Below are 14,803 nucleotides of genomic sequence, written 5' to 3'. Positions count from 1 at the left end.
TGAGGTGGCGGTAAACTATTCAGAAGACCCTCAGGGGAGCTCACTGTTTGGGAAGAAGAAACAGTACTTGTGCCCTTGCAGCCTTGTTACAGCCTAGCTCTGCGCTCAAGTCCCAAACAAGAAATAGCCAAGACTCTACAGGCAGCCATCTGGGAGTCTGGGGTAGTCAAAGAAATGGGAAGGAAAGGCTGGAGAGGTAGAGAAGTCAGGATAAGGCCAGCATTCAGCACAGCCTGAGTAAAGGCTAGAAAGCTAAAAGGGGTGAGGCCTGAGAGGAGGCCAGAGACTCACATAGGAGAGCCAAAATGTGTTTGTAAAACCTTGCAAAGGCTTCCATGGCCAGACACATTGTACACACCATAAAATAGGTACTGTTAGCAATTTTCAAAAAATATTATTAGGACTCCAGGTCCAAAGAGTTCCCTAATTCATACTTGGTTTGTGATAAATGATCATCCTGTCATCACTGGTCCATGTAGGGCCCTTCTGATGTTTTATTTCACCCTTTCCCGATCCACATGTTACCCACACTCCTTTTCCCTCTTTACTATGAGCACCTAACCCTATGTGCTGATATATGTCCCTGGACCTAAACTACACAGTGCTTTGTGTGTGTGTTTGTATAAATGATATTATATAAGAATTTCACTCGATTCCTTCTCTTACTCTGTAATGTTTTTCTAATTTAAAAAAAATTAAGAAAATTTTTAGAGACAGGTTTTTGCTCTGTCACCCAGTCTGGACTGCAATGGTGCAGTGACAGCTCACTGCAAGAACTCCTGGGCTTAAGTGATCCTCCCGCCTCACCCTCCCAAAGTGCTGGGATTAAAGGCGTGAACCACCAAGCCCAGCCACCCTATAATGTTTTAAATACCTACCTATGCAGCTATTGAAAAATCTCACTGTTGCATCCAACTGCTGCAAGATATTTCGAGTTGAGCATCCGCTGTTTTCTTTATCCATCTCCCCAGAGATGAACACCCAGGTTGCTTCCAACTCTCTCTTACCACAAACAACACTGTGATGAACGTTTTTGTACATGAAACTTATGGGCCTATGTGAGCGTTTCTTTGGGTTCTAAACCCAAGAGTGGAATTACTAGATTACAGGGCAGTTTTTAAATTACATTAACTTCTTCCAGAATGGCTTTCACCAATGGTGAGTGAAGGATGCTGTTTCCCCACATCTTCATCAGGTTTTTCATCATCTGATTTTGTAACTTTGCCTTCAGTGTGGGTGTAAGATGGCAAGTTGTTTTAATTTGCATTTCTCTGTTAATCCTGAAATTTATAACTTCCTCCTATACTTGTCAGCCATTTGAGCTTTCCTTTCTGTGATTTCCTTGTTCATATCTTTTGTTCATTTCCTACTGGGCTTCCTGTCTTTTTCTCATTGATTTGCAAGAGTCGTTTATAAATTTTAGATATTAATTCCTTTTGGATGTTGATGTTCCAGGTATATTCACCTAATATATTTGCCTTCTGTCAAGTTTATCTGTGGCAGTACTCAAACTTCAGCAGGCATCAGAATCTCCTGGAAGGCTCGCTAAAACACAGATGTCTGAGCCCCACTCCTAGAGATTCTCCATAAAAGAAGGGGAAGGGCCTGAAAATTTGCTTTTTCTTTTTTGAGGGGACAGAGTCTTGCCCTGTCACCAAGGCTGGTGTGCAGTGACGCAATCTCAGCTCACTGCAAACTCTGTGCCTCAACCTCCTGAGTAGCTGGGATTACAGGCGTGCGCCACCATGCCTGTCTAATTTTTGTATTTTTCGTAGAGATTGGGTTTCACCATGTTGGCCAGGCTGGTCTCAAATCCTGACCTAAGGTATCTGCCCTCCTCGGCCATCCAAAGTGCTGGGATTACAGGCATGAGCCATCGTGCCCGGCCAATAATTTGCATTTCTAACAAGTACCCAGGTGATGCTGATGGTCCAGGGACCTCTCTGAGAACAACTGACTTGTGATGGCTTCCACTGGGCAAACTTGTTCTATTGGGCAAATTCCTTAATTTTGAGATTGTCGATTTTATTTATTTTCATTTTCTGGATGAAGGAACTGGAGTTCAAGAGGCGAAGTGAATACCCCAAGGTCACACAGTGAGCTGGGCTTTGGGCTCATGTCTGGCTAACCCAGAGCCCATGTCCCTAGCCTCTCTACTGTCCCGTCTCTGAGACTTTGGGATGTAGTGGCCGTAGCCTGAGGCATTCGGACCTGAGGCTACAGGGAGCCTTAGTAAGTTCCTGAGCAAGGCAGCCGGAGAGAGAAAAGTTGGTTGGGTAGGGACAGGGGCCAAAGATATAGGAGTCCCTCTTAAAGGCCTTGGGGCTTTCCAAGAAAAGCTCAGAAACTGCCCAAAGTCCTAGCCACAGCACAGCGACAGGGCTGCTGAGAGGCACTGGGACAGACAGTTCTTACCCCACAGTTCCGGGGATGGGGCAATTTCCCTCACACCCCAAGGAAGTCCCCACCCACTCCGGAACTACCTTCTTACCAAAGCCATGTAACCCCTTAGTTCCTGGGGTCCAAAGGACACTGGCTGGGACAACCCAGGCACTGAGCCTGGAGACTCTGGCCACACTTCCTCCTGTAGCATCCAGAGACCCTGCCAAGAATCACTTCCCTTGTTGGTTCAGTTCCTGACATCACAAGAGGGTAAACCCCCCTAGGGGTGTGATAGCTGGTTCCCAAGGACTTCTAGGGGTAGTGCAAGTATGGAACTTCCCCACCAGCTGGATCCCCTGGGGACGGTCTTGGCCCAAATGTGAGTGGTAAAATTGTCTCCAGCTGCCGTAGATGGACACCTCTCCCAAGGTGGGGCCCTGAAACTTCCTACCCGCTCCCCACTTCCACTGGCAGCTCCCAGCAGTCCTTCCCAACTATGTGCTCAGGAGAAGGAGTCCTGGGGCCACTGTCATTCAGCCGCCAAGCATTTAGAGGGCACTTGCTCTGTGCCAGGCATTGCACAAGGCACTAGAGGGAGATACAGCACAGTCTGCCCACTGAGGGGCACACTGATGGGGAAGACAGTTCCCAGATAATCACAGCACAAAGTTCTCAATTGTAAAGTCAAAGAGTGAGACACCAGCTCTTTCTGGGGAAGCCAGAAAAGGTTTCACAGGGGAGGTGACCCATGAGAGAGAGCTTGAAGGACAAGGTTTTTGGCGGGTCAACAATAGAAGGGAGAGCCCTCCAGATGAGGACCTGACACAAGCAAAGGCAGGGGAGCTTGAGGGAGCATGGCATGCTCCAGGACTGGCAACCGGTTAGCACTCGTGCAGCACTTAGGCTCCCTGGCCAGAGGGTCGGAGGGTTTTGAATCTGAACTCTGCCATCTGCTTGTTGGGTGACCTTGGGAAAGCCCCTAAAATGTCCCTGGGTCTTGGTGGTCTTGGTTTCCTCATCTGTAAAGTGGGGTTGATAATAGCCTCACCCTCGTAGTTTCCATAGATTGTTGTGAGTCTTAAACAAGATATTTCACGTAAAAGTACATGTAGAAAGTGCTCAATTAATGACCGTTGTGATTGCTGGAGGAACACGGAGTGTGTGAGGTGGGAGGCAAGGTGGATGGGTAGGAGTTGCAGGAGAGGAAACCAGAGAAGTGGGTAGATTAGAAGCCCTTGAAGGGCAGGCTAGGAAGTGTAGGCAATGGGAGGCGATCTAACGTTTGTTGTTGTTGTTGTTGTTATCGTTGTTTGAGGTGGGTTCTCACTCTGTCACCCAGCTGGAGTGCAGTGAAACAATCATAGTTCACTGCAGCCTGCAGCTCCTGGGCTCAAGCCATTCTCCCACCTCAGCCTTCAAAGTAGCGGAATTACAGGTGTGTGCCACCACGCCTGGCTATTTCTAAATTTTTTTGTAGAGACAGGCTCTCTTTATGTTGCCCAGGATGGTCTTGAACTCCTGAGCTCAAGGGATCCACCCGCCTGAGCCTCCCAACGTGCTGAGATTACAGGTGTGAACCACGGTGCCCAGCCTGGGAACAAGCCAGGGGACCTACATTTTCTTGAAGCGAATCGAGCTGCTGGAGAGGAGGATCAATAGGAAAACAGAGGAGTGTCTGGAAGCAGGGAAGTGGGGAGGAGGCTGGAACCAGGACCACATGAGAGATGCTAAGACCTGACTGAGCTGGGGTAAGAGGAAGGAAGAGGAGAGAGTAGGTTCAAAGAGGAAGGGAGAGAAAGAGAACTCTGCCTACCTCCACCCCCACTCAGAAATAGTAGCCCCTCACATTCTTTGACCAAACTCATTCATTCATTCATTCATTCATTCATTCATTCCACAACCATTTATTTAGCATTTAAACCCTGGCCTCTTGGAGTTTACATTCTAGGAGTTTATATTACTATTAAATGTTACTAGGAGCTTCCAGATGCAGTAACCACCCAATCAGGCCTAAATGGCCAGAAATTGATGGCCCTCTTGGTGGGTCCTCCCACTTGACTTGTTGCTTATCCTCAGGTATTTCAGAGCAGGGGCAGAGGGGTCTTAAAGCCAGGCCAGCCTGTTCTGCCCACTTCCTACCTTGGGGAGTTCACTGTCTCCTGTGGCAGCCCCTTCTATCCAATGCAAGAGCTAACATCCACCTCCTTGTCCCCCCACTCCCTGCCCACCATCCCCGGGGCCCCCCACCTGGCTTCTAACTTCACCTTTAAGAGCCCCACACAGTATTCCTGATGCCTCAGCCATTGGGCAGCCCTGCAGCAATGTGCAGAAAATGATGCAATCTGCAGAAACTTCTCATTTATATTTAAAAGCAGGCTGTTCTCCTCAAAAAAAAATATTTTCAAAGCCTATCATGCGGACAAAGGGGTAGTGCATTTGATGTGTAAAGACCTACAAGTAAATAAGACCAACAGCCTAAGAGAAAAATAGGCAAATTATTTATACAGACAGTTCACAGAAAATAAAAACGACTCTAAAACGTATGACAAGATGTTCAACCTCACTCATAAGATAAATGCAAATTAACACAACACTGAGCAACCATTTTTCAATTAAGAGATTGGCAAAGTTTGGAAAAGTGTGATCACTCACTATGTGGGTGTAGGTGTCAGGAAACAGACACTCTCACACATTTCTGGTGGGAGAGCGAGTTGGTATAAACCCTACTGAGCAACATCTACCAGGATGCATGAGCCCTTTGATGCAACAACTCCACTGCCAAGAATTTCTCCGACATTTATACCCACATGAGTGGAAACCAATGTGCAAAGAAAGTCATTGCAGCTTTGTCTCTAATAACAAGAATTTGGAAATAAACCAGATGTTCAGTGATAGGGGTCTGGTTAAATGAACTGTGGTTCATCACAGTGAGATACCATCTCACACCAGTTAGAATGGCCATCATTAAAAAGTCAGGAAACAACTGGTGCTGGAGAGGATGTGGAGAAATAGGAACACTTTTACACTGTTGGTGGCACTGTAAACTAGTTCAACCATTGTGGAAGTCAGTGTGGCGATTCCTCAGGGATCTAGAACTAGAAATACCATTTGACCCAGCCATCCCATTACTGGGTATATACCCAAAGGACTATAAATCATGCTGCTATAAAGACACATGCACACGTATGTTTATTGCGGCACTATTCACAATAGCAAAGAGTTGGAACCAACCCACATGTCCAGCAACGATAGACTGGATTAAGAAAATGTGGCACATATACACCATGGAATACTATGCAGCCATAAAAAATGATGAGTTCATGTCCATTGTAGGGACATGGATGAAACTGGAAAACATCATTCTCAGTAAACTATCGCAAGGACAAAAAACCAAACACCGCATGTTCTCACTCATAGGTGGGAATTGAACAATGAGAACTCATGGACACAGGAAGGGGAACATCACACTCCGGGGACTGTTGTGGGGTGGGGGGAGGGGGGAGGGACAGCATTAGGAGATATACCTAATGCTAAATGACGAGTTAATGGGTGCAGCAAAACATCATGGCACATGGATACATATGTAACAAAGCTGCACATCGTGCACATGTACCCTAAAACCTAAAGTATAATAATAAAAAAAAATAAAATAAATAAAAAAGAACTGTGGTTCATGCAGGCAATAAAATACCATGCAGCCATAAATAAGAACAAGGTAGTTCTGTGTACTGATACAGAATTATTTCCAAGATAGAGTAAGTGGAAAAAAAAAAAAAAAGGCAAAGTACAGAACAATGCACTTTGAATAGTGCTGTCTTTTTGTTTAAGGAGGCGGGAAATGTCTTTTAAGTGTAGAATAGTTCTGGAAGGTAAACAAAACAAGTTATAGTTCTGCCTCTGAGCTGGAGGAGTGTGTGGCTATAGAATAAGGAGAGAAGGAGACTTTCTTTGCATGATGTGTCCTAAATGTTATGTCATGAATATGAATTACAGCAAAGCAATTTTTTCAAAAACCACTATTCCAGTATTGTGGTATTTACCGAACTCTATAGACACCATCTGTTTCCATATCTGTCTGACCCCTCCAACCCCACCCCTACTCCCAACACTCACACTTACACACACACACACACACACACACACAGAGAGAGAGAGAATCTTGGAAAGGGAGGCTGGTTCTGACTCATTCCTACATTCCCTGGAGCTCATCACAGCACCCAGCACAGAGCCTCCTGCCAACAATCATGTGAGTGAACTATCTTGGAAACAGATCCCCCAGCCCCAGTCCAGCCTTCAGATGACTTCTCATCAGGCCAACATGTTGACTGCAGCCTCATAAGAGATCCCAAGCCAAAACCACTAAGCTAAGTTAGTTCCACATTTCTGACCTACAGAAATTGTGTGAGATAATAAATGTTGGCCAGGTGTGGTGGCTCACACTTGTAATCCCAGCAATTTGGGAGGCTAAGGTGGGAGGATTGCCTGAGGCCAGGAGTTCCAGACCAGCCTGGGTGACATAGTGAGATCCTGTCTCTATTTTTTTTAATAGTTACAATTTTTTAAATCTCAATCCTGCTTCTTCTGTATAATTATACAGTTTTAAGTTGCTAAATTTTGAGTAATCTGTTACACGGCAGTATATAACTAATACAATCACCAAAGGTTTTTGTTTGTTGTTTTGTTTTTTGTTGTTGTTTTGTTTTTTGTTGTTGTTGTTTTGTTTTTGTTTTTGAGACCATCTCGTGCTGTCATCCAGGCTGGAGTGCAATGGGGTGAACACAACTCACTGTTACCTCGACCTCCTGGGCTGAAGCAATCCTCCTGCCTTAGCCACCCATGTAGCTGGAACAACAGGCATGCATCACCATGCTTGGCTAATTTTTTAATTATTATTATTATTTTTGTACAGATGGGGTCTCACTTTGTTGTGTAGGTTGGTCTCAAACTCCTGGGCTCAAGCAATCCTTCCACCTCAGACTTCCAAAGTGCTAGGGTTACAGGTGTAAGCCACCCTTCCCAGGCACAATCAATAAGCCTTTGTTAAGCATTTGATGTGTATCAATTCCATGGTGATTGCAAAAGAAGAAGACATGGTCCTGCCCTTAGGGGAGCAAGCCACCTGCACGTTCATTCCTAGACTCATTCCTTACTTCAACCAACATTATTGAGCATTTACTGTATACCTGGCTCTGTGCTTAGTGTTGACCCATAGGATGTCAGCAATTAAAATACATCATAGAGGCCTGTAGTCCCAGCTACTTGGGAGGCTGGGGTGGGAGGATCGCCTGAAACCAGGAGTTCAAGGCCAGCCTGGGCAACATAGCGAGACCTGCTCTCAAAAAAAAAAAATGTGTGTGTGTATATATATGTGTGTGTGTGTGTGTGTGTGTGTGTGTATGTGTGTATATATATGTGTGTACATAGATATGTGTATAGATATGTGTATATATGTGTATATATATATGTGTATATATATATATATATATAGTAGGACAAGAGGGAACTTTCTAGAGTGATAAAAATGTATCTCTTAATGGGGTTTAAGTTACATAAATATATATGCATTTGTAAAAACTCAGCAAATGAACATGTAATCTTTTGCCCTTTGCCTGTAAATTTACATTAAAAGAAAATTACTGTAAACAAATATTGAAATTGAACTCCAGTTAATAATATGTATGCTGAGGTAATTTCTTTAAAATGCATTTTAAAAGATGAATTGATGGACAGATAGATGGACAAACATGGTTAAAGCAAGTAAAATGTCAATGGTAGAATGTAGGTGGTGAGAGTAGGTATTTTGTTGCTGAAGTCTTTTGATTTTGCTGTGTATTTGGACATTTTCATAATAAAATGTTCAGAAGGAGCAACCCTTGATAACCATATATTCCAATTCCCTCATTTATTATCATTATTTTAGTTCCATAAGTAAAAACAATGCATTCTAGTTAAGAAAGAAAAAAACAGGGAGAGGAACATCACACACCAGGGCCCGTTGGGGGATGGGGGGAAGGGGAGGGAGAGCATTAGGACAAATACCTAATGCATGCGGGGCTTAAAACCTAGATGACGGGTTGATAGGTGCAGCAAACCACCACGGCACACGTATACCTATGTAACAAACCTGCGCGTTCTGCACATGTATCCCAGAATTTAAAGTAAAAAGAAAGAAAGAAAAAAAAAAAAACATAGAAAAAGACTTCCCCACCACCGATTTCAATGTTCCTTTCCTCTTCAGTGACAACCTCTGTTTCTTGTTGGCTGTTTAGCTTCCAGACTTTTATCTATGCATTTACATACGTGTAGAGGTAAACACAAAACCATGTTATTATTTTAAAAAGGAATGTACTCTGCGATTCTGAAAGAATGTCTTGGGGATCTCTCCATGTTAATTCATGCACGTCACCCCAGTTTCAAATTGCTGAGTAAGGATGTGTCTTCCTCTTTGAGATTCAGGCTTAGAGAAGAGTTTGTCAGGCACACACAGCAGTTAGAAGAGCTGGGACTCCAACCTACTCTCCTAGTCCCAGGCCTGGGCGCACCCTGCTTGAGCGTGTCCACCACTGAATGAGCGGCAGGGCCGCGCCCAGGCCCTTTTTTTCTGGCAGAATACAGTGGGCAGGTTCAGCCCTGCCCCTGGGAGAAGACCAGCCTGGGCTTGGGTGCACCGGACCCAGGAGGAAGTCCTCAAAGCGCTTCCTCTTTTCTTAGCCTCCAGAGACACTAGGGGAAGGAGAGGGGGTGTTGTGAAACTGAACAGTCCCCCAACCCCCCTGGGGGGACCCATCAGCTGGGGGTGGCCACGCAGCTGGGGGCAGAAAAACAATTTCATGGACTCCCCCAGCACCGCCCCCGCACCACCCCCGTCCCCACCCAGTCTCACCCTGCCCCTGAGCAGGAGGTCTGCTGCCTCTAGGATGGTACTTGGGGTAGGTAAGCTTGGAAGGCATCCATAGGCCAGCCTTGTGCAGTCTTGCGCGAGTCCTACATGAGTTGGCCCCAGTGCCTACCAGCTGCTGCTGCCTCTTCCAGCCTCCTCTTCCAAATATGGTATCTGCCTGGGGCTTCAGGCACCAAAAACATGGAAACGTTTGCAGTTCCTCAAACAGGTCAGACTGTTTCCCTCTCAAGCCTTTGTCAGGTTGTCTCTTCTGCCTGGAACACCCTTTGCCCTGATCTTCCCCTGGCATCCGTTAAGCCTCAACTCATATCACTATTTTTTTTTTTTTTTTTAAGGCAGGTCTCACTCCATTGCTCAGTCTGGAGTGCAATGGCGCGATCTCAGCTCACTGCAACCTCTGCCTGCTGGATTCAAGCAATTCTCCTGCCTCAGCCTCCCGAGTAGCTGGGATTACAGGTGCCCGCCATCACGCCTGCCTAATTTTTGTATTTTTAGTAGAGACAGGATTTCGCCATGTTGTCCAGGCTGGTCTCTAACTCCTGACATCAGGTGATCCGCCCACCTCAGCCTCCCAAAGTGCTGGGATTACAGGCATGAGCCACTGTGCCTGGCCCATATCACCTTTTTCAAGACGTCCTTGCTGCACTCAGTGTCCTTCCTACTTGGTCCTACAATATCATGGGCCTATCTCTCTCTCTAGCAGCATTTTCCACTCTGTATCTAAGTTATTGTTAAATGATTGTCTCCATAATTGGATTGAAAGTTGCTTGAGGGCCAAAACCCTCTCATCCATTTTTGTGCTCCCAGACCTTGGCAGAAATGCACATGGTAGGCCCTTAATACGTATTAATAGAATTAATCAAAGAATGAAGGGTTTAGATGCCAGCACTGTCACTATCACTCACTGGCTGTTCCTAAACTCTGAGCTTCTGTTTCTTCCTTTGTAAAATGGGCATGTGAATAGTATCTGCATGGAATTTGCAATATAGTAAAAGAGACAGAGAATCAACAGGTGAACATACAAATATGTACCATAGTGCCTGGTGGCAACAAATTCTCTGGAGAAAAATAAGGCCAAGTGGGAGTTAAAGAAGATTGGAGGAGGGAGGAGCTTTCTAAGGGGGTCAGGGACCCCCTAGGGGCTGTTGGGCATTTCTCGAGGGTTACTCTTCTCTGATTTTCATTTGACCCTTTTGGAAAAGGTGGGGAGCAGTGAGCTCCTGCCTGGGAGGGTGTAGCTGTGAAATAAACGCTGGCTACTTTACAAATAAAAGGGGAGATGGTTGAGCTCTGAAATAATGACTGTGGCTCTCTCTCCCATCCTTCAACATGTTTGCAATATAGAACAATCAACAGTGATCCCAAAGAATTTGAAATATGAAATGCAAATGCCTTCTGGAAATAGGAAAATCCATTTTTGAAAGAGCCAACCTCTAACCCACTGTAAAGCGAAGCTTACATTGTGTTCTAGCTCCTGCCCTCCTTCCAGGACAGAGCCCTGGGTTCCTTCCTGCATTCTGCATCTCTCTCTATACTCCTCAACTTCCTGGGCACAATTACTGCATTTTGTGTAATGGTTACAAGCACAGCTGTCAGAGGCACACTGGAGGCCTGTCCATGTGGGTTCTTCAAATCCCAGCTCTGGCACTTATTGGCTGTGTGACATCGGACAATTGTCTTTACCTCTCTGAGCAACGCTTTTACAGTCATCCCTACTTATAAGACAGAAAATGAGATAATGTAAGTGAGGGCAACTACTTGGTGCAGGAGGTACTCTTATTCTACTATGCAGGGGAGGAAATGGGCAGAGAGAACCTGCCCAAAGTCACAGCCAGCAAGAGGTGGTCAGTCCAGCCTCTGTGCCTTTGATCCCACACTCTTCCACCCCTGGCCCCAGAGTGAAGTGCACACCTAGAACACCTTTCTTGACTTTTCATCCCCTAAAAATCCCAGCCAGCGTCAATTCTATCTCATCCATGAAGTCTCTGATTGTATTTTCAATTGAATTTACTTGATTTTGAATAGCTAATACATTTAAGTAGTTCAACATTCAAGAGTACAAAACATACTGTGCAGTTCCCCTCCCTGGAAGAAACCACTGGGGCTGTTTGCTATATGTGCCCTTCTTGACTTGGCCCAGCCATATGCTAGTGTGTTTGTTCTGTTATTCTGCACAAATAGTGAAATACAATAGAAGCTGTTGGACGCCTCAATTTCTTCCCTATTTACAGCTATATTTTTGCATTGTTCTCTATTAGTACATATGGGGCTTCCTCCTTCTTTTATAAAAAGCATTTTTATTGAATTATAAATTTACGTACTATACAATTCACCTGTTTAAGTTTTACAATGCAATGGTTTTTGGTATATTCAAATGTTGTGCAACTGTCACCACAATCAAGTTTAGAACATTTTAATTACCCACCCACAAAAACCACCGTGTACCTATTAGCAGTCACTTCTTATTTCTTCTCAGCTCCCAGCTCAATGCAACCAATAATCTCCTTTCTTTTTCTTTTAAGTAGAGATGGCGGTCTCAGCATGATGCCCAAGCTGGTCTTGAACTCCTGGGTTAAAGTGATCCTCCTACCTCAGCCTCCAGAGTGGCTGGGACTACAGGCATGTGCCACTGTGCCCAACCTCTTTTCTGTTTCTATAGATTTGCCTGTTCTGGACCTTTCATATAAATTGGATTTTATAATATGTGGTATTTTATGATCAGCTGCTTTCATTCAGCATAACGTTTTCAAGGTCCATCCATATCATAGCCTGTATCAGTACTTCATACCTCTTTATTGCCAAATAATATTTCATTGTATGGCTATGCCACATTTATCCATTGAGGGACACTGAAGTTGTTTCCACTTTTTGGCTGTTATGAATAATGCTGGTATGAAGATTTTATGTGCAGATCTTTGTGTAGACATATATTTTCAAATTTCTTGGGTATATACCTGGGTGTGGGATTGCTGGGTCATATGGTAATTCTATGTTTAACTTTTTGATGAACTGCCAGACTGTTTCCCAAAGCAGCTGCTCCTTTTACATTTCCACCATCATTGTATGAGGTGGAATCTCTCCCTATTCTCTCAATATTCTCACCAACGGTTGCCATTGTCTGTCTTTTTAAATTATAGCGGGTTCTAATGGATGTGAAGTGGAATCTCATTGTGGGGTTGATTTGCATTTCTCTAATAACTAATGATATTAAGCACCTTTCCATATGCTTATTGGCCATTTGTATAGCTTCTTTGGAGAACTATCTATTCAGATCTCTTGCCCACTTTTAAATTGTGGATTTTTTAAATTATTGTGTCATCCTATGTATATATTCAGGACCCCAGTCCCTTTTCAGTTCTGTGATTTGCAAATATTTCCTCCCATTCTGTGGGTTGTCTTTTCATTTTCAGGATAGTATCACTTGCAGCACAAGTTTTTAATTTCAGTGAAGTCCAATTTATCTATTTTTTCCTTTTGTCACTTGTATCACATCTGAGAAGAATTTGCCTAGCCCAAGGTCATGAAAATTTACTTCTCTGTTTCCTTCTAAGAGTTTTACAGCCTGGGTAACATAGTGAAACCCCTTCTCTACCAAAAATACAAAAAATTAGCCGGTGTGGTGGTGTGTGCCTGTGATCCCAACTGCTCAGGAGGCTGAGGTGGGAGGATCACTTGAGCCTGGGAGGTGGAGGTTGTAGTGGCTAAGATCGCGCCACTGCACTCCAACCTGGGTGACAAAGTGAAACCCCATCTCACACACACACACACACGCACACACACACACAAAGAGTTTTATAGTTTTTGTTCATACACTTAGATCTACAATCCATTTTGGGATCCAACTTCATTCTTTTGCACATGAATATTGAGTTGTTCCAGCACCATTTGTTGAAAATACTATTTTTTTCCACTATTGAATTGTTTTGGCACTCTTTTTGAAAATCAATTGGCCATAAATGTGAGGGTTCATTTCTCAACTCTCAATTCTGTCCCATTGACCTATATATTTCTGTTCTTATGCCAATACCACACCGTCTTGATTACTGTAGCTTTGTAGTAAGTTTTGGAAATCAGGAAGTGTTAGTTCTGCAACTTTGTTGTTCTTTTCAAGATTGTTTTGGCTGTTCTAGGTCCTTTGCATTTCCATATGAATTTTAGGACCAACTTGTTTATTCCTGCCCCCCCCCAAAAAAAAGGCAACTGGGGTTTTGATAGGGATTGTATTGATCAATTTGGGGAGTACTATCATCAACACTATTAAGTTTTCCAATCCATGAACATGAGATGTCTTTCTCAACCCATGGGATGATTTTATTTAGGTCTTAAGTTTCTTTCAAGGATGTTTTCTTGCTTTCAGAGTATATTGTACTACTTTTGTTAAATTTATTCCTAAGTATTTTATTCTTCTGGTGATATTATAAATAAAATTGTTTTCTTAATTTCGTGTTCAGATTGTTTATTACTAGTGTATAGAGATACTTTTTTTTTTTTTTTAAATACAGAGTTTTGCTCCTGTGGCCCAGGCTGGAGTGCAATGGCGCAATCTCGGCTCACTGCAACCTCCATCTCCCGGGTTCAAGCGATTCTCCTGCCTCAGCCTCCTGAGTAGCTGGGATTACAGGCGCCTGCCACCACACCTGGCTAATTTTTGTACTTTTAGTAAAGACAGGGTTTCACCACCGTGCCCAGGTACAATTGGTTGTTATATATCTTTATTATTTTTGACAACTGCTTAGTATTCAATTATTTTATGAAGATTTATTTTCCCACATCCCAAATCATGGGCATTTATGTTATTTTCTGTCTTTTCCTAGTAAAAGAAGTGCTGCGATGATTCTCCTGTACGTACTATGAATTCTTTTAGGCATTCTGATGTTTTCTGTCTCTGAGCTCCTTTAGTTGTCAGCTGCTACCACTCTGACCCAAGCTCCCATCATCTTGCCCTTGGATGACTCTCTCCCTGCTCACTGGTTTCCCTCCTTTCCCTTTGCCCCTCCAATTCATTCTCTACCCAGCAGCCAGACAGATCCTGTGAAAACATAAGCCAGTTTGGCTCACTCCTCTGTTCAAAACCCTCCAACAGGGCTGGGCACGGTGGTTCACACCTGTAATCCCAGCACTTTTGGGAGGCTGAGGCAGGCGGACCACCTGAGGTCAGGAGTTCGAGACCAGCCTGGCTAACATGGCAAAACCCCGTCTCTAGTAAAAATACAAAAATTAGCCAAGCGTGGTGGCGGGTGCCTGTAGTCCCAGATACTTGGGAGGCTGAGGCAGGAGAATCACTTGAACCTAGGCGGCAGAGGTTGCAGTGAGCCGAGATCGCACCACTGTACTCCACCCTGGGCGACAGAGTGAGACTCTGTCTCAAAATAAACAAACAAACAAAACCCTCCAACAGCTCCCATCTTGTGTCAATTAAAATTTAATATTGATACCAAGATGTCTGTGGCCTTCACAATATGACCCCACTCACTACCTCTGCAACACTGTCTCCATCACTCTTGTCTGCACCCTCTGTGT

Source organism: Nomascus leucogenys, chromosome 13, assembly GCF_006542625.1.
Source record: "Nomascus leucogenys isolate Asia chromosome 13, Asia_NLE_v1, whole genome shotgun sequence".
Lineage (NCBI taxonomy): Eukaryota > Metazoa > Chordata > Mammalia > Primates > Hylobatidae > Nomascus > Nomascus leucogenys.
This window is presented reverse-complemented; position numbering follows the sequence as displayed.